Genomic DNA, 20468 nt, shown 5'->3' on the forward strand with positions numbered 1-20468 from the left:
TTGGTTGGCTTCAGCTAGGGGCGCAACATCGTACATCTTGGCCTTCAAAAAGCCACTTAATCCTCACAGTCGTCGCAGTTGGCGCCATATCAAGACCACGTACTGACCACTCTTTGTCACGCAGGTCTATTGCATCGTTTGCTTTTGGTGTCCCCTCAAGATCAAGGTTGTCCTGATTGTGATAGCTGCGAGCATCCCTTCGCCCTTCCGGCGCATCAAGAATTGTCAACGAAATCGAGGGGGCATTCTCATCAACGTAGCTTGGTTGGCTTCCGCTAGGGGCGCAACACCGTACATCTTGGCCTTCAAAAAGTCACGGAATCAGCACAGTCGTCACAGCTGGAGCCATATCATGGCCACGCACTGACCACTCTCTGTCACGAAGGTCTATAGCATCGTTTGTTTTCGGTGTCCCCCTCAAGATCAAGGTTGTCCTGATTGTGATCGCAGCGAGCATCCCTTCGCCCTCCCGGCGCATCAAGAATTGTCAACGAAATCGAGGGAGCCATTCTCATCAACGTAGCTTGGTTGGCTTCAGCTATTGGCGCAACGTCGTTCATCTTAGCCTTCAAAAATGCACGGAATCCGGAGAGTCGTCGCCGTTGACGCCATATCATGACCACGTACTGACCACTCTCTGTCACGCAGGTCTATTGCATCGTTTGTTTACGGTGTCCCCCCAAGATCAAGATTGTCCTGATTGTGAACGCAGCGTGCATACATTCGCCCTCCCGTATCGTCAAGAAGTGTCAGGTAAATCGAGGAGCCCATTCTCATCAACATAGCTCTTCGGCATTAGCTTGGGGCCCTACATCGCTCATCTAGGCCTTCAAAAAGCCACGGAATCAGAACAGTCGTCGCAGTTGGCGCCATATCATGACCACGTACTGACCACTCTTTGTCAAGCAGGTCTATTGCATCGTTTGCTTTCGGTGTCCCCTCAAGATCAAGATTGTCCTGATTGTAATCGCAGCGTGCATCCATGCGCCCTTCCGGCGCATCAAGATTTGTCAACGAAATCGAGGGGGCCATTCTCATCAACGTAGCTTGGTTGGCTTCAGCTAGGGGCGCAACATCGTACATCTTGGCCTTCAAAAAGCCACTTAATCCGCACAGTCGTCGCAGTTGGCGCCATATCAAGACCACGTACTGACCACTCTGTCACGCAGGTCAATTGCATCGTTTGCTTTTGGTGTCCCCTCAAGATCAAGGTTGTCCTGATTGTGATAGCTGCGAGCATCCCTTCGCCCTTCCGGCGCATCAAGAATTGTCAACGAAATCGAGGGGGCATTCTCATCAACGTAGCTTGGTTGGCTTCGGCTAGGGGCGCAACACCGTACATCTTGGCCTTCAAAAAGTCACGGAATCAGCACAGTCGTCACAGCTGGAGCCATATCATGGCCACGCACTGACCACTCTCTGTCACGAAGGTCTATAGCATCGTTTGTTTTCGGTGTCCCCCTCAAGATCAAGGTTGTCCTGATTGTGATCGCAGCGAGCATCCCTTCGCCCTCCCGGCGCATCAAGAATTGTCAACGAAATCGAGGGAGCCTTCTCATCAACGTAGCTTGGTTGGCTTCTGCTAGGGGCGCAACATCGTACATCTTGGCGTTCAAAAAGCCACGGAATCCGCACAGTAGTCGGAGTTGGCGCAATATCATGGTCATTTACTGAACACTCTCTGTCACGCAGGTCTATTGCATCGTTTGTTTTCGGTGTGCCCCTCAAGATCAAGATTGTCCTGATTGTGATCGCAGCGAGCATTCCTTCGCCCTCCCGGCGCAACAAGAAGTGTCAGCGAAATTGAGGGGGCATCCTCATCAACGTAGCTTGGTAGGCTTCCGCTTGGGGCGATACATCGTTCATCTTGGCCTTCAAAAAGCCAAGGAATCTAGAAAGTCGTTGCAGTTGGCGCCATATCATGGCCATTTACGGAACACACTCTGACACGCGGGTCAATTCCATCGGTTACCTTCGGTGTCCCCTCAAGGTCAAGATTGTCCTTATTGTGATAGCAGCGAGCATCTCTTCGCCCTTCCGGCGCATCAAGAATTGTCAACGAAATCGAGGGGGCCATTCTCATCAACGTAGCTTGGTTGGCTTCAGCTAGGGACGCAACATCGTACATCTTGGCCTTCAAAAAGCCACCGAATCCGCACAGTCGTCGCAGTTGGCGCCATATCATGGCCACGTACTGACCACTCTCTGTCACGCAGGTTTATTGCATCGTTTGCTTTCGGTGTCCCCTCAAGATCAAGGTTGTCCTGATTGTGATAGCAGCGAGCATCCTTTCGCCCTTCCGGCGCATCAACAATTGTCAACGAAATCGAGGGGGCCATTCTCCTAATCGTAGCTTGGTTGGCTTCAGCTAGGGGCTCAATATCGTTCATCTTGGCCTTCAAAAAGCCACGGAATTCGAACAGTCGTCGCAGTTGGCGCCATTTTATGGCCACGTACTGACCACTCTCTGTCACGCAGGTCTATTGCATCGTTTGTTTTCGGTGTCCCTCTCAAGATCAAAGTTGTCCTGATTGTGATAGCTGCGAGCAACCCTTCGCCCTCCCGGCGCATCAAGAATTGTCAACGAAATCGAGGAAGCCATTCTCATCAACGTAGCTTGGTTGGCTTCAGGTAGGGGCGCAACATCGGTCATCTTAGCCTTCAAAAATCCACGGAATCCGAACTTTCGTCGAAGTTGGCGCCATATCATGGCCACGTATTGACCCCTCTCTGTCACGCAGGTCTATTGCATCGTTTGTTTTCGGTGTCCACCTCAAGAACAAGGTTGTCCTGATTGTGATAGCAGCGAGCATCCCTTCGCCCTCCCTGCGCATCAAGAATTGTCAACGAAATCGAGGGGGCCATTCTCATCAACGTAGCTTGAATGGCTTCAGCTAGGGGCGCAACATCGTACATCTTGGCCTTTAAAAAGCCACAGAATTCGAACAGTCGTCGCCGTTGGCCCCATATCATGACCACGTACTGACCACTCTCTGTCACGCAGGTCTATTGCGTCGTTAGCTTTCGGTGTCCTCTCAAGATCAAGGTTGTCCTGACTGTGATAGCAGCGAGCATCCCTTCGTTCTTCCGGCGCATCAAGAATTGTCAACGAAATCGAGGGGGCATTCTCGTCAATGTAGCTTGGTTGGCTTCAGCTAGGGGCGCAACATCGTACATCTTGGCCTTCAAAAAGCCACCGAATCCGCACAGTCGTCGCAGTTGGCGCCATATCATGGCCACGTACTGACCACTCTCTGTCACGCAGGTTTATTGCATCGTTTGCTTTCGGTGTCCCCTCAAGAACAAGGTTGTCCTGATTGTGATAGCAGCGAGCATCCTTTCGCCCTTCCGGCGCATCAAGAATTGTCAACGAAATCGAGGGGGCCATTCTCCTAATCGTAGCTTGGTTGGCTTCACCTAGGGGCTCAATATCGTTCATCTTGGCATTCAAAAGGCCACGGAATCCGAACAGTCGTCGCAGTTGGCGCCATTTTATGGCCACGTACTGACCACTCTCTGTCACGCAGGTCTATTGCATCGTTTGCTTTCGGTGTTCCCTTAAGATCAAGGTTGTCCTTATTGTGATAGCAGCGAGCATCTCTTCGCCCTTCCGGCGCATCAAGAATTGTCAACGAAATCGAGGGGGCCATTCTTCTAATCGTAGCTTGGTTGGCTTCAGCTAGGGGCTCAATATCGTTCATCTTGGCCTTCAAAAAGCCACGGAATCCGAACAGTCGTCGCAGTTGGCGCCATTTTATGGCCACGTACTGACCACTCTCTGTCACGCAGGTCTATTGCATCGTTTGTTTTCGGTGTCCCTCTCAAGATCAAGGTTGTCCTGATTGTGATAGCTGCGAGCAACCCTTCACCCTCCCAGCGCATCAAGAATTGTCAACGAAATCGAGGAAGCCATTCTCATCAACGTAGCTTGGTTGGCTTCAGGTAGGGGCGCAACATCGGTCATCTTAGCCTTCAAAAATCCACGGAATCCGATCTTTCGTCGAAGTTGGCGCCATATCATGGCCACGTATTGACCCCTCTCTGTCACGCAGGTCTATTGCATCGTTTGTTTTCGGTGTCCACCTCAAGAACAAGGTTGTCCTGATTGTGATAGCAGCGAGCATCCCTTCGCCCTCCCTGCGCATCAAGAATTGTCAACGAAATCGAGGGGGCCCTTCTCATCAACGTAGCTTGAATGGCTTCAGCTAGGGGCGCAACATCGTACATCTTGGCCTTTAAAAAGCCACAGAATTCGAACAGTCGTCGCCGTTGGCCCCATATCATGACCACGTACTGACCACTCTCTGTCACGCAGGTCTATTGCATCGTTAGCTTTCGGTGTCCTCTCAAGATCAAGGTTGTCCTGATTGTGATAGCAGCGAGCATCCCTTCGTTCTTCCGGCGCATCAAGAATTGTCAACGAAATCGAGGGGGCATTCTCGTCAATGTAGCTTGGTTGGCTTCAGCTAGGGGCGCAACATCGTACATCTTGGCCTTCAAAAAGCCACGGAATCCGCACAGTCGTCGCAGTTGGCGCCATATCATGGCCATGTACTGACCACACTCTGTCACGCAGGTCTATTGCATCGTTTGCTTTCGGTTTCCCCTCAAGATCAAGGTTGTCCTGATTGTGATCACAGCGAGTATACCTTCGGCCTCCCAGCGCATCAAAAATTGTCAACGAAATCGAGGGGGCCATTCTCATCAACGTAGCTTGGTTGGCTTCAGCTAGGGGCGCAACTTCGTACGTCTTGGCCTTGAAAAAGCCACTTAATCCGCACAGTCGTCGCAGTTGGCGCGATATCATGACCACGTACTGACCACTCTCTGTCACGCAGGTCTATTGCATCTTTAGCTTTTGGTGTCCCCTCAACATCAAGGTTGTCCTGATTGTGATAGCAGCGAGCATCCCTTCGCCCTTCCGGCGCATCAAGAACTGTCAACGAAATCGAGGGGGCCATTCTCATCAACGTAGCTTGGTTGGCTTCAGCTAGGGGCGCAACATTGTACATCTTGGCCTTCAAAAAGCCACGGAATCCGCACAGTCGTCGCAGTTGGCGCCATATCATGACCACCTACTGACCACACTTTGTCACGCAGGTCTATTGCATCGTTTGCTTTTGGTGTCCCCTCAAGATCAAGGTTGTCCTGATTGTGATAGCTGCGAGCATCCCTTCGCCCTTCCGGCGCATCAAGAATTGTCAACGAAATCGAGGGGGCCATTCTCATCAACGTAGCTTGGTTGGCTTCAGCTAGGGGCGCATTATCGTACATCTTGGCCTTCAAAAAGCCCCGGAATCCGCAGAGTCGTCGCAGTTGGCGCCATATCATGTCCACGTACTGACCACTCTCTGTCACGCAGGTCTATTGCATTGTTTGTTTTCGGTGTCCCCCTCAAGATCAAGGTTGTCCTGATTGTGATAGCTGCGAGCAACCCTTCGCCCTCCCGGCGCATCAAGAATTGTCAACGAAATCGAGGGAGCCATCCTCATCAACGTAGCTTGGTGGCTTCAGGTAGGGGCGCAACATCGTTCATCTTAGCCTTCAAAAAGCCACGGAATCCGAACTGTCGTCGAAGTTGGCGCCATAACATGGCCACGTACTGTCCCCTCTGTGTCACGCAGGTCTATTGCATCGTTTGTTTTCGGTGTCCACCTCAAGAACAAGGTTGTCCTGATTGTGATAGCAGCGAGCATCCCTTCGCCCTTCCGGCGGATCAAGAATTGTCAACGAAATCGAGGGGGCCATTCTCCTCAACGTACCTTGGTTGGCTTTAGCTGGGGCGCAACATCGTTCTTCTTGGCCTTCAAAAATCCGCGGAATCCGAACAGTCGTCACAGTTGGCGCCATATCACGGCCACGTACTGACCACTCTCTGTCACGCAGGTCTATTGCATCGTTTGTTTTCGGTGTCCCCCTCAATATCAAGGTTGTCCTGATTGTGATAGCAGCGAGCAACCCTTCGCCCTCCCGGCGCATCAAGAATTGTAAACGAAATCTAGGGAGCCATTCTCATCAACGTAGCTTGGATGGATTCAGCTAGGGGCGCAACATCGTACATCTTGGCCTTCAAAAAGCCACGGAATCCGCACAGTCGTCGCAGTTGGCGCCATATCATGGCCATGTACGGAACGCACTCTGACACGCAGACCAATTCCATCGGTTACCTTCGGTGTCCCCTCAAGGTCAAGATTGCACTTATTGTGATCTCAGCTAGGATCCCTTCGCCCTCCCTGCGCATCAAGAATTGTCAACGAAATCGAGGGGGCCATTCTCATCTACGTAGCTTGGTTGGCTTCAGCTAGGGGCGCAACATTGTTCCTCTTGGCCTTCAAAAAGCCACGGAATCCGGACAGTCGTTGCAGTTGGCGCCATATAAAGGCCAAGTACTGACCACTCTCTGTCACGCAGGTCTATTGCATCGTTTGCTTTCGGTGTCCCCTCAAGATCAAGGTTGTCCTCATTGTGATAGTAGCGAGCATCCCTTCGCCCTTCCGGCGCATCAAGAATTGTCAACGAAACCGAGGGGGCCATTCTCAACAACGTAGCTTGAATGGCTTCAGCTAGGGGCGCAACATCGTACATCTTGGCCTTCAAAAAGCCACGGAATTCGAACAGTCGTCGCCGTTGGCCCCATATCGTGACCACGTACTGACCACTCTCTCTCACGCAGGTCTATTGCATCGTTTGCTTTCGGTGTCCCCTCAAGATCAAGGTTGTCCTGATTGTGATAGCAGCGAGCATCCTTTCGTCCTTCCGGCGCATCAAGAATTGCCAACGAAATCGAGGGGGCCATTCTCATCAATGTAGCTTGGTTGGCTTCAGCTAGGGGCGCAACATCGTACATCTTGGCCTTCAAAAAGCCACGGAATCCACACAGTCGTCGCAGTTGGCGCCATATTATGGCCATGTACTGACCACACTCTGTCACGCAGGTCTATTGCTTCGTTTGCTTTCGATTTTCCCTCAAGATTAAGGTTGTCCTGACTGTGATCGCAGCGAGTATCCCTTCGGCCTCCCAGCGCATCAAAAATTGTCATCGAAATCGAGGGGGCCATTCTCATCAACGTAGCTTGGTTGGCTTCAGCTAGGGGGGCAACATCGTACATCTTGGCCTTGAAAAAGCCACTGTATCCGAACAGTCGTCGCAGATGGCGCGTTATCATGACCACGTACTGACCACTCTCTGTCACGCAGGTCTATTGCATCGTTAGCTTTTGGTGTCCCCTCAACATCAAGGTTGTCCTGATTGTGATAGCCGCGAGCATCCCTTCGCCCTTCCGGCGCATCAAGAACTGTGAACGAAATCGAGGCGGCCATTCTCATCATCGTAGCTTGGTTGGCTTCAGCTAGGGGCGCAACATCGTACATCTTGGCCTTCAAAAAGCCACGGAATCCGCACAGTCGTCGCAGTTGGCGCCATATCATGACCACGTACTGACCACTCTGTCGCGCAGGTCTATTGCATCGTTTGCTTTTGGTGTCCGCTCAAGATCAAGGTTGTCCTGATTGTGATAGCTGCGAGCATCCCTTCGCCCTTCCGGCGCATCAAGAATTGTCAACAAAATCGAGGGGGCCATTCTCATCAACGTAGCTTGGTTGGCTTCAGCTAGGGGCGCATTATCGTACATCTTGGCCTTCAAAAATCCACGGAATCCGCAGAGTCGTCGCAGTTGGCGCCATATCATGGCCACGCACTGACCACTCTCTGTCACGCAGGTCTATAGCATCGTTTGTTTTGGTGTCCCCCTCAAGATCAAGGTTGTCCTGATTGTGATCGCAGCGAGCATTCCTTCGCCCTCCCGGCGCATCAAGAATTGTCAACGAAATCGAGGGAGCCTTCTCATCAACGTAGCTTGGTTGGCTTCTGCTAGGGACGCAACATCGTTCATCATGGCCTTCAAAAAGCCACGGAATCCGAACAGTCGTCGCAGTTGGCGCCATTTCATGGCCACGTACTGAACACTCTCTGTCACGCAGGTCTATAGCATCGTTTGCTTTCGGTTTCCCCTCAAGATCAAGGTTGTCCTGATTGTGATCGCAGCGAGTATACCTTCGGGCTCCCAGCGCATTAAAAATTGTCAACGAAATCGAGGGGGCCATACTCATCAACGTAGCTTGGTTGGCTTCAGCTAGGGGCGCAACATCGTACATCTTGGCCTTGAAAAAGCCACTGTATCCGCACAGTCGTCGCAGTTGGCGGTATATCATGACCACGTACTGACCACTCTCTGTCACGCAGGTCTATTGCATCGGTAGCTTTTGGTGTCCCCTCAACATCAAGGTTGTCCTGATTGTGATAGCAGCGAGCATCCCTTCGCCCTTCCGGCGCATCAAGAACTGTCAACGAAATCGAGGGGGCCATTCTCATCTACGTAGCTTGGTTGGCTTCAGCTAGGGGCGCAACATCGTTTCTCTTGGCCTTCAAAAAGCCACGGAATCCGGACAGTCGTCGCAGTGTGCGCCATATAAAGGCCAAGTACTGACCACTCTCTGTCACGCAGGTCTATTGCATCGTTTGCTTTCGGTGTCCCCTCAAGATCAAGGTTGTCCTCATTGTGATAGCAGCGAGCATCCCTTCGCCCTTCCGGCGCATCAAGAATTGTCAACGAAATCGAGGGGGCCATTCTCATCAACGTAGCTTGAATGGCTTCAGCTAGGGGCGCAACATCGTACATCTTGGCCTTCAAAAAGCCACGGAATCCGCAGAGTCGTCGCAGTTGGCGCCATATCATGGCCACGCACTGAACACTCTCTGTCACGCAGGTCTATAGCATCGTTTGTTTTCGGTGTCCCCCTCAAGATCAAGGTTGTCCTGATTGTGATCGCAGCGAGCATCCCTTCGCCCTCCCGGCGCATCAAGAATTGTCAACGAAATCGAGGGAGCCTTCTCATCAACGTAGCTTGGTTGGCTTCTGCTAGGGACGCAACATCGTTCATCATGGCCTTCAAAAAGCCACGGAATCCGAACAGTCGTCGCAGTTGGCGCCATTTCATGGCCACGTACTGACCACTCTCTGTCACGCAGGTCTATTGCATCGTTTGCTTTCGGTTTCCCCTCAAGATCAAGGTTGTCCTGATTGTGATCGCAGCGAGTATACCTTCGGGCTCCCAGCGCATCAAAAATTGTCATCGAAATCGAGGGGGCCATTCTCATCAACGTAGCTTGGTTGGCTTCAGCTACGGGGGCAACATCGTACATCTTCGCCTTGAAAAAGCCACTGTATCCGCACAGTCGTCGCAGTTGGCGCGATATCATGACCACGTACTGACCACTCTCTGTCACGCAGGTGTATTGCATCGTTAGATTTTGGTGTCCCTTCAACATCAAGGTTGTCCTAATTGTGATAGCCGCGAGCATCCCTTCGCCCTTCCGGCGCATCAAGAATTGTCAACGAAATCGAGGGGGCCATTCTCATCAACGTAGCTTGAATGGCTTCAGCTAGGGGCGACACATCGTACATCTTGGCCTTCAAAAAGCCACGGAATTCGAACAGTCGTCGCCGTTGGCCCCATATCGTGACCACGTACTGACCACTCTCTGTCACGCAGGTCTATTGCATCGTTTGCTTTCGGTGTCCCCTCAAGATCAAGGTTGTCCTGATTGTGATAGCAGCGAGCATCCTTTCGTCCTTCCGGCGCATCAAGAATTGCCAACGAAATCGAGGGGGCCATTCTCATCAATGTAGCTTGGTTGGCTTCAGCTAGGGGCGCAACATCGTACATCTTGGCCTTCAAAAAGCCACGGAATCCACACAGTCGTCGCAGTTGGCGCCATATCATGGCCATGTACTGACCACACTCTGTCAGGCAGGTCTATTGCTTCGTTTGCTTTCGATTTTCCCTCAAGATCAAGGCTGTCCTGACTGTGATCGCAGCGAGTATCCCTTCGGCCTCCCAGCGCATCAAAAATTGTCATCGAAATCGAGGGGGCCATTCTCATCAACGTAGCTTGGTTGGCTTCAGCTAGGGGGGCAACATCGTACATCTTGACCTTAAAAAAGCCACTGTATCCGCACAGTAGTCGCAGTTGGCGCGATATCATGACCACGTACTGACCACTCTCTGTCACGCAGGTCTATTGCATCGTTAGCTTTTGGTGTCCCCTCAACATCAAGGTTGTCCTGATTGTGATAGCCGCGAGCATCCCTTCGCCCTTCCGGCGCATCAAGATTTGTGAACGAAATCGAGGCGGCCATTCTCATCATCGTAGCTTGGTTGGCTTCAGCTAGGGGCGCAACATCGTACATCTTGGCCTTCAAAAAGCCACGGAATCCGCACAGTCGTCGCAGTTGGCGCCATATCATGACCACGTACTGACCACTCTTTGTCGCGCAGGTCTATTGCATCGTTTGCTTTTGGTGTCCGCTCAAGATCAAGGTTGTCCTGATTGTGATAGCTGCGAGCATCCCTTCGCCCTTCCGGCGCATCAAGAATTGTCAACAAAATCGAGGGGGCCATTCTCATCAACGTAGCTTGGTTGGCTTCAGCTAGGGGCGCATTATCGTACATCTTGGCCTTTAAAATCCACGGAATCCGCAGAGTCGTCGCAGTTGGCGCCATATCATGGCCACGCACTGACCACTCTCTGTCACGCAGGTCTATAGCATCGTTTGTTTTCGGTGTCCCCCTCAAGATCAAGGTTGTCCTGATTGTGATCGCAGCGAGCATCCCTTCGCCCTCCCGGCGCATCAAGAATTGTCAACGAAATCGAGGGAGCCTTCTCATCAATGTAGCTTGGTTGGCTTCTGCTAGGGACGCAACATCGTTCATCATGGCCTTCAAAAAGCCACGGAATCCGAACAGTCGTCGCAGTTGGCGCCATTTCATGGCCACGTACTGACCACTCTCTGTCACGCAGGTCTATTGCATCGTTTGCTTTCGGTTTCCCCTCAAGATCAAGGTTGTCCTGATTGTGATTGCAGCGAGTATACCTTCGGGCTCCCAGCGCATCAAAAATTGTCAACGAAATCGAGGGGGCCATTCTCATCAACGTAGCTTGGTTGGCTTCAGCTAGGGGCGCAACATCGTACATCTTGGCCTTGAAAAAGCCACTGTATCCGCACAGTCGTCGCAGTTGGCGGGATATCATGACCACGTACTGACCTCTCTCTGTCACGCAGGTCTATTGCATCGTTAGCTTTTGGTGTCCCCTCAACATCAAGGTTGTCCTGATTGTGATAGCAGCGAGCATCCCTTCGCCCTTCCGGCGCATCAAGAACTGTCAACGAAATCGAGGGGGCCATTCTCATCTACGTAGCTTGGTTGGCTTCAGCTAGGGGCGCAACATCGTTTCTCTTGGCCTTCAAAAAGCCACGGAATCCGGACAGTCGTCGCAGTGTGCGCCATATAAAGGCCAAGTACTGACCACTCTCTGTCACGCAGGTCTATTGCATCGTTTGCTTTCGGTGTCCCCTCAAGATCAAGGTTGTCCTCATTGTGATAGCAGCGAGCATCCCTTCGCCCTTCCGGCGCATCAAGAATTGTCAACGAAATCGAGGGGTCCATTCTCATCAACGTAGCTTGAATGGCTTCAGCTAGGGGCGCAACATCGTACATCTTGGCCTTCAAAAAGCCACGGAATTCGAACAGTCGTCGCCGTTGGCCCCATATCATGACCACGTACTGACCACTCTCTGTCACGCAGGTCTATTGCATCGTTTGCTTTCGGTGTCCCCTCAAGATCAACGTTGTCCTGATTGTGATAGCAGCGAGCATCCTTTCGTCCTTCCGGCGCATCAAGAATTGCCAACGAAATCGAGGGGGTCATTCTCATCAATGTAGCTTGGTTGGCTTCAGCTAGGGGCGCAACATCGTACATCTTGGCCTTCAAAAAGCCACGGAATCCACACAGTCGTCGCAGTTGGCGCCATATCATGGCCATGTACTGACCACACTCTGTCAGGCAGGTCTATTGCTTCGTTTGCTTTCGATTTTCCCTCAAGATCAAGGCTGTCCTGACTGTGATCGCAGCGAGTATCCCTTCGGCCTCCCAGCGCATCAAAAATTGTCATCGAAATCGAGGGGGCCATTCTCATCAACGTAGCTTGGTTGGCTTCAGCTAGGGGGGCAACATCGTACATCTTGGCCTTGAAAAAGCCACTGTATCCGCACAGTAGTCGCAGTTGGCGCGATATCATGACCACGTACTGACCACTCTCTGTCACGCAGGTCTATTGCATCGTTAGCTTTTGGTGTCCCCTCAACATCAAGGTTGTCCTGATTGTGATAGCCGCGAGCATCCCTTCGCCCTTCCGGCGCATCAAGATTTGTGAACGAAATCGAGGCGGCCATTCTCATCATCGTAGCTTGGTTGGCTTCAGCTAGGGGCGCAACATCGTACATCTTGGCCTTCAAAAAGCCACGGAATCCGCACAGTCGTCGCAGTTGGCGCCATATCATGACCACGTACTGACCACTCTTTGTCGCGCAGGTCTATTGCATCGTTTGCTTTTGGTGTCCGCTCAAGATCAAGGTTGTCCTGATTGTGATAGCTGCGAGCATCCCTTCGCCCTTCCGGCGCATCAAGAATTGTCAACAAAATCGAGGGGGCCATTCTCATCAACGTAGCTTGGTTGGCTTCAGCTAGGGGCGCATTATCGTACATCTTGGCCTTTAAAATCCACGGAATCCGCAGAGTCGTCGCAGTTGGCGCCATATCATGGCCACGCACTGACCACTCTCTGTCACGCAGGTCTATAGCATCGTTTGTTTTCGGTGTCCCCCTCAAGATCAAGGTTGTCCTGATTGTGATCGCAGCGAGCATCCCTTCGCCCTCCCGGCGCATCAAGAATTGTCAACGAAATCGAGGGAGCCTTCTCATCAATGTAGCTTGGTTGGCTTCTGCTAGGGACGCAACATCGTTCATCATGGCCTTCAAAAAGCCACGGAATCCGAACAGTCGTCGCAGTTGGCGCCATTTCATGGCCACGTACTGACCACTCTCTGTCACGCAGGTCTATTGCATCGTTTGCTTTCGGTTTCCCCTCAAGATCAAGGTTGTCCTGATTGTGATTGCAGCGAGTATACCTTCGGGCTCCCAGCGCATCAAAAATTGTCAACGAAATCGAGGGGGCCATTCTCATCAACGTAGCTTGGTTGGCTTCAGCTAGGGGCGCAACATCGTACATCTTGGCCTTGAAAAAGCCACTGTATCCGCACAGTCGTCGCAGTTGGCGGGATATCATGACCACGTACTGACCTCTCTCTGTCACGCAGGTCTATTGCATCGTTAGCTTTTGGTGTCCCCTCAACATCAAGGTTGTCCTGATTGTGATAGCAGCGAGCATCCCTTCGCCCTTCCGGCGCATCAAGAACTGTCAACGAAATCGAGGGGGCCATTCTCATCTACGTAGCTTGGTTGGCTTCAGCTAGGGGCGCAACATCGTTTCTCTTGGCCTTCAAAAATCCACGGAATCCGGACAGTCGTCGCAGTGTGCGCCATATAAAGGCCAAGTACTGACCACTCTCTGTCACGCAGGTCTATTGCATCGTTTGCTTTCGGTGTCCCCTCAAGATCAAGGTTGTCCTCATTGTGATAGCAGCGAGCATCCCTTCGCCCTTCCGGCGCATCAAGAATTGTCAACGAAATCGAGGGGTCCATTCTCATCAACGTAGCTTGAATGGCTTCAGCTAGGGGCGCAACATCGTACATCTTGGCCTTCAAAAAGCCACGGAATTCGAACAGTCGTCGCCGTTGGCCCCATATCATGACCACGTACTGACCACTCTCTGTCACGCAGGTCTATTGCATCGTTTGCTTTCGGTGTCCCCTCAAGATCAACGTTGTCCTGATTGTGATAGCAGCGAGCATCCTTTCGTCCTTCCGGCGCATCAAGAATTGCCAACGAAATCGAGGGGGTCATTCTCATCAATGTAGCTTGGTTGGCTTCAGCTAGGGGCGCAACATCGTACATCTTGGCCTTCAAAAAGCCACGGAATCCACACAGTCGTCGCAGTTGGCGCCATATCATGGCCATGTACTGACCACACTCTGTCACGCAGGTCTTTTGCTTCGTTTGCTTTCGGTTTCCCCTCAAGATCAAGGTTGTCCTGAGTGTGATCGCAGCGAGTATCCCTTCGGCCTCCCAGCGCATCAAAAATTGTCGTCGAAATCGAGGGGGCCATTCTCATCAACGTAGCTTGGTTGGCTTCAGCTACGGGGGCAACATCGTACATCTTGGCCTTGAAAAAGCCACTCTATCCGCACAGTCGTCGCAGTTGGCGCGATATCATGACCACGTACTGACCACTCTCTGTCACGCAGGTGTATTGCATCGTTAGATTTTGGTGTCCCTTCAACATCAAGGTTGTCCTAATTGTGATAGCCGCGAGCATCCCTTCGCCCTTCCGGCGCATCAAGAATTGTCAACGAAATCGAGGGGGCCATTCTCATCAACGTAGCTTGGTTGGCTTCAGCTAGGGGCGCAACATCGTTCATCTCAGCCTTCAAAAAGCCACGGAATCTGAACTGTCGTCGCAGTTGGCGCCATGTCATGGCCACGTACTGGCCACTCTCTGTCACGCAGGTCTATTGCATCGTTAGCTTTTGGTGTCCCCTCAAGATCAAGGTTGTCTTATTGTTATAGCAGCGAGCATCCCTTCGCCCTTCCGGCGCATCACGAATTGTCAACGAAATCGAGGGGGCCATTCTCATCAACGTAGCCTGGTTGGCTTCAGCTAGGAGCGCAACATCGTACATCTTGGCCTTCAAAAAGCCACGGAATCCGCACAGTCGTCGCAGTTGGCGCCATATCATGGCCACGTACTGACCACGCTCTGTCACGCAGGTCTATAGCATCGTTTGCTTTCGGTGTCCCCTCAAGATCAAGGTTGTCCTGATTGTGATAGCAGCGAGCATCACTTCGCCCTTCCGGCGCATCAAGAATTGTCAACTAAATCGAGGGGGCATTCTCATCAACGTAGCTTGGTTGGCTTCCGCTAGGGGCGCAACACCGTACATCTTGGCCTTCAAAAAGCCACCGAATCCGCACAGTCGTCGCAGTTGGCGCCATATCATGGCCACGTACTGACCACTCTCTGTCACGCAGGTTTATTGCATCGTTTGCTTTCGGTGTCCCCTCAAGATCAAGGTTGTCCTGATTGTGATAGCAGCGAGCATCCTTTCGCCCTTCCGGCGCATCAAGAATTGTCAACGAAATCGAGGGGGCCATTCTCCTAATCGTAGCTTGGTTGGCTTCAGCTAGGGGCTCAATATCGTTCATCTTGGCCTTCAAAAAGCCACGGAATCCGAACAGTCGTCGCAGTTGGCGCCATTTTATGGCCACGTACTGACCACTCTCTGTCACGCAGGTCTATTGCATCGTTTGTTTTCGGTGTCCCTCTCAAGATCAAGGTTGTCCTGATTGTGATAGCTGCGAGCAACCCTTCGCCCTCCCGGCGCATCAAGAATTGTCAACGAAATCGAGGGAGCCATTCTCATCAACGTAGCTTGGTTGGCTTCAGGTAGGGGCGCAACATCGTTCATCTTAGCCTTCAAAAAGCCACGGAATCCGAACTTTCGTCGAAGTTGGCGCCATATCATGGCCACGTATTGACCCCTCTCTGTCACGCAGGTCTATTGCATCGTTTGTTTTCGGTGTCCACCTCAAGAACAAGGTTGTCCTGATTGTGATAGCAGCGAGAATCCCTTCGCCCTCCCTGCGCATCAAAAATTGTCAACGAAATCGAGGGGGCCATTCTCATCAACGTAGCTTGAATGGCTTCAGCTAGGGGCGCATTATCGTACATCTTGGCCTTTAAAATCCACGGAATCCGCAGAGTCGTCGCAGTTGGCGCCATATCATTGCCACGCACTGACCACTCTCTGTCACGCAGGTCTATAGCATCGTTTGTTTTCGGTGTCCCCCTCAAGATCAAGGTTGTCCTGATTGTGATCGCAGCGAGCATCCCTTCGCCCTCCCGGCGCATCAAGAATTGTCAACGAAATCGAGGGAGCCTTCTCATCAATGTAGCTTGGTTGGCTTCTGCTAGGGACGCAACATCGTTCATCATGGCCTTCAAAAAGCCACGGAATCCGAACAGTCGTCGCAGTTGGCGCCATTTCATGGCCACGTACTGACCACTCTCTGTCACGCAGGTCTATTGCATCGTTTGCTTTCGGTTTCCCCTCAAGATCAAGGTTGTCCTGATTGTGATTGCAGCGAGTATACCTTCGGGCTCCCAGCGCATCAAAAATTGTCAACGAAATCGAGGGGGCCATTCTCATCAACGTAGCTTGGTTGGCTTCAGCTAGGGGCGCAACATCGTACATCTTGGCCTTGAAAAAGCCACTGTATCCGCACAGTCGTCGCAGTTGGCGGGATATCATGACCACGTACTGACCACTCTCTGTCACGCAGGTCTATTGCATCGTTAGCTTTTGGTGTCCCCTCAACATCAAGGTTGTCCTGATTGTGATAGCAGCGAGCATCCCTTCGCCCTTCCGGCGCATCAAGAACTGTCAACGAAATCGAGGGGGCCATTCTCATCTACGTAGCTTGGTTGGCTTCAGCTAGGGGCGCAACATCGTTTCTCTTGGCCTTCAAAAAGCCACGGAATCCGGACAGTCGTCGCAGTGTGCGCCATATAAAGGCCAAGTACTGACCACTCTCTGTCACGCAGGTCTATTGCATCGTTTGCTTTCGGTGTCCCCTCAAGATCAAGGTTGTCCTCATTGTGATAGCAGCGAGCATCCCTTCGCCCTTCCGGCGCATCAAGAATTGTCAACGAAATCGAGGGGTCCATTCTCATCAACGTAGCTTGAATGGCTTCAGCTAGGGGCGCAACATCGTACATCTTGGCCTTCAAAAAGCCACGGAATTCGAACAGTCGTCGCCGTTGGCCCCATATCATGACCACGTACTGACCACTCTCTGTCACGCAGGTCTATTGCATCGTTTGCTTTCGGTGTCCCCTCAAGATCAACGTTGTCCTGATTGTGATAGCAGCGAGCATCCTTTCGTCCTTCCGGCGCATCAAGAATTGCCAACGAAATCGAGGGGGTCATTCTCATCAATGTAGCTTGGTTGGCTTCAGCTAGGGGCGCAACATTGTACATCTTGGCCTTCAAAAAGTCACGGAATCCACACAGTCGTCGCAGTTGGCGCCATATTATGGCCATGTACTGACCACACTCTGTCACGCAGGTCTTTTGCTTCGTTTGCTTTCGGTTTCCCCTCAAGATCAAGGTTGTCCTGAGTGTGATCGCAGCGAGTATCCCTTCGGCCTCCCAGCGCATCAAAAATTGTCATCGAAATCGAGGGGGCCATTCTCATCAACGTAGCTTGGTTGGCTTCAGCTACGGGGGCAACATCGTACATCTTGGCCTTGAAAAAGCCACTCTATCCGCACAGTCGTCGCAGTTGGCGCGATATCATGACCACGTACTGACCACTCTCTGTCACGCAGGTGTATTGCATCGTTAGATTTTGGTGTCCCTTCAACATCAAGGTTGTCCTAATTGTGATAGCCGCGAGCATCCCTTCGCCCTTCCGGCGCATCAAGAATTGTCAACGAAATCGAGGGGGCCATTCTCATCAACGTAGCTTGGTTGGCTTCAGATAGGGGCGCAACATCGTACATCTTGGCCTTCAAAAAGCCACGGAATCCGCACAGTCGTCGCAGTTGGCGCCATATCATGACCACATACTGACCACTCTTTGTCGCGCAGGTCTATTGCATCGTTTGCTTTTGGTGTCCGCTCAAGATCAAGGTTGTCCTTATTGTGATAGCTGCGAGCATCCCTTCGCCCTTCCGGCGCATCAAGAATTGACAACGAAATCGAGGGGGCCATTCTCATCAACGTAGCTTGGTTGGCTTCAGCTAGGGGCGCATTATCGTACATCTTGGCCTTCAAAAATCCACGGAATCCGCAGAGTCGTCGCAGTTGGCGCCATATCATGGCCACGTACCGACCACTCTCTGTCACGCAGGTCTATTGCATCGTTTGCTTTCGGTGTCCCCTCAAGATCAAGGTTGTCCTGATTGTGATAGCAGCGAGCATCACTTCGCCCTTCCGGCGCATCAAGAATTGTCAACTAAATCGAGGGGGCATTCTCATCAACGTAGCTTGGTTGGCTTCCGCTAGGGGCGCAACACCGTACATCTTGGCCTTCAAAAAGCCACCGAATCCGCACAGTCGTCGCAGTTGGCGCCATATCATGGCCACGTACTGACCACTCTCTGTCACGCAGGTTTATTGCATCGTTTGCTTTCGGTGTCCCCTCAAGATCAAGGTTGTCCTGATTGTGATAGCAGCGAGCATCCTTTCGCCCTTCCGGCGCATCAAGAATTGTCAACGAAATCGAGGGGGCCATTCTCCTAATCGTAGCTTGGTTGGCTTCAGCTAGGGGCTCAATATCGTTCATCTTGGCCTTCAAAAAGCCACGGAATCCGAACAGTCGTCGCAGTTGGCGCCATTTTATGGCCACGTACTGACCACTCTCTGTCACGCAGGTCTATTGCATCGTTTGTTTTCGGTGTCCCTCTCAAGATCAAGGTTGTCCTGATTGTGATAGCTGCGAGCAACCCTTCGCCCTCCCGGCGCATCAAGAATTGTCAACGAAATCGAGGGAGCCATTCTCATCAACGTAGCTTGGTTGGCTTCAGGTAGGGGCGCAACATCGTTCATCTTAGCCTTCAAAAAGCCACGGAATCCGAACTTTCGTCGAAGTTGGCGCCATATCATGGCCACGTATTGACCCCTCTCTGTCACGCAGGTCTATTGCATCGTTTGTTTTCGGTGTCCACCTCAAGAACAAGGTTGTCCTGATTGTGATAGCAGCGAGAATCCCTTCGCCCTCCCTGCGCATCAAAAATTGTCAACGAAATCGAGGGGGCCATTCTCATCAACGTAGCTTGAATGGCTTCAGCTAGGGGCGCATTATCGTACATCTTGGCCTTTAAAATCCACGGAATCCGCAGAGCCGTCGCAGTTGGCGCCATATCATGGCCACGCACTGACCACTCTCTGTCACGCAGGTCTATAGCATCGTTTGTTTTCGGTGTCCCCCTCAAGATCAAGGTTGTCCTGATTGTGATCGCAGCGAGCATCCCTTCGCCCTCCCGGCGCATCAAGAATTGTCAACGAAATCGAGGGAGCCTTCTCATCAATGTAGCTTGGTTGGCTTCTGCTAGGGACGCAACATCGTTCATCATGGCCTTCAAAAAGCCACGGAATCCGAACAGTCGTCGCAGTTGGCGCCATTTCATGGCCACGTACTGACCACTCTCTGTCACGCAGGTCTATTGCATCGTTTGCTTTCGGTTTCCCCTCAAGATCAAGGTTGTCCTGATTGTGATTGCAGCGAGTATACCTTCGGGCTCCCAGCGCATCAAAAATTGTCAACGAAATCGAGGGGGCCATTCTCATCAACGTAGCTTGGTTGGCTTCAGCTAGGGGCGCAACATCGTACATCTTGGCCTTGAAAAAGCCACTGTATCCGCACAGTCGTCGCAGTTGGCGGGATATCATGACCACGTACTGACCACTCTCTGCCACGCAGGTCTATTGCATCGTTAGCTTTTGGTGTCCCCTCAACATCAAGGTTGTCCTGATTGTGATAGCAGCGAGCATCCCTTCGCCCTTCCGGCGCATCATGAACTGTCAACGAAATCGAGGTGGCCATTCTCATCTACGTAGCTTGGTTGGCTTCAGCTAGGGGCGCAACATCGTTTCTCTTGGCCTTCAAAAAGCCACGGAATCCGGACAGTCGTCGCAGTGTGCGCCATATAAAGGCCAAGTACTGACCACTCTCTGTCACGCAGGTCTATTGCATCGTTTGCTTTCGGTGTCCCCTCAAGATCAAGGTTGTCCTCATTGTGATAGCAGCGAGCATCCCTTCGCCCTTCCGGCGCATCAAGAATTGTCAACGAAATCGAGGGGTCCATTCTTATCAACGTAGCTTGAATGGCTTCAGCTAGGGGCGCAACATCGTACATCTTGGCCTTCAAAAAGCCACGGAATTCGAACAGTCGTCGCCGTTGGCCCCATATCATGACCACGTACTGACCACTCTCTGTCACGCAGGTCTATTGCATCGTTTGCTTTCGGTGTCCCCTCAAGATCAACGTTGTCCTGATTGTGATAGCAGCGAGCATCCTTTCGTCCTTCCGGCGCATCAAGAATTGCCAACGAAATCGAGGGGGTCATTCTCATCAATGTAGCTTGGTTGGCTTCAGCTACGGGGGCAACATCGTACATCTTGGCCTTGAAAAAGCCACTCTATCCGCACAGTCGTCGCAGTTGGCGCGATATCATGACCACGTACTGACCACTCTCTGTCACGCAGGTGTATTGCATCGTTAGATTTTGGTGTCCCTTCAACATCAAGGTTGTCCTAATTGTGATAGCCGCGAGCATCCCTTCGCCCTTCCGGCGCATCAAGAATTGTCAACGAAATCGAGGGGGCCATTCTCATCAACGTAGCTTGGTTGGCTTCAGCTAGGGGCGCAACATCGTACATCTT

The sequence above is a fragment of the Amblyomma americanum genome, chromosome 6, assembly GCF_052857255.1.
Source record: "Amblyomma americanum isolate KBUSLIRL-KWMA chromosome 6, ASM5285725v1, whole genome shotgun sequence".
Lineage (NCBI taxonomy): Eukaryota > Metazoa > Arthropoda > Arachnida > Ixodida > Ixodidae > Amblyomma > Amblyomma americanum.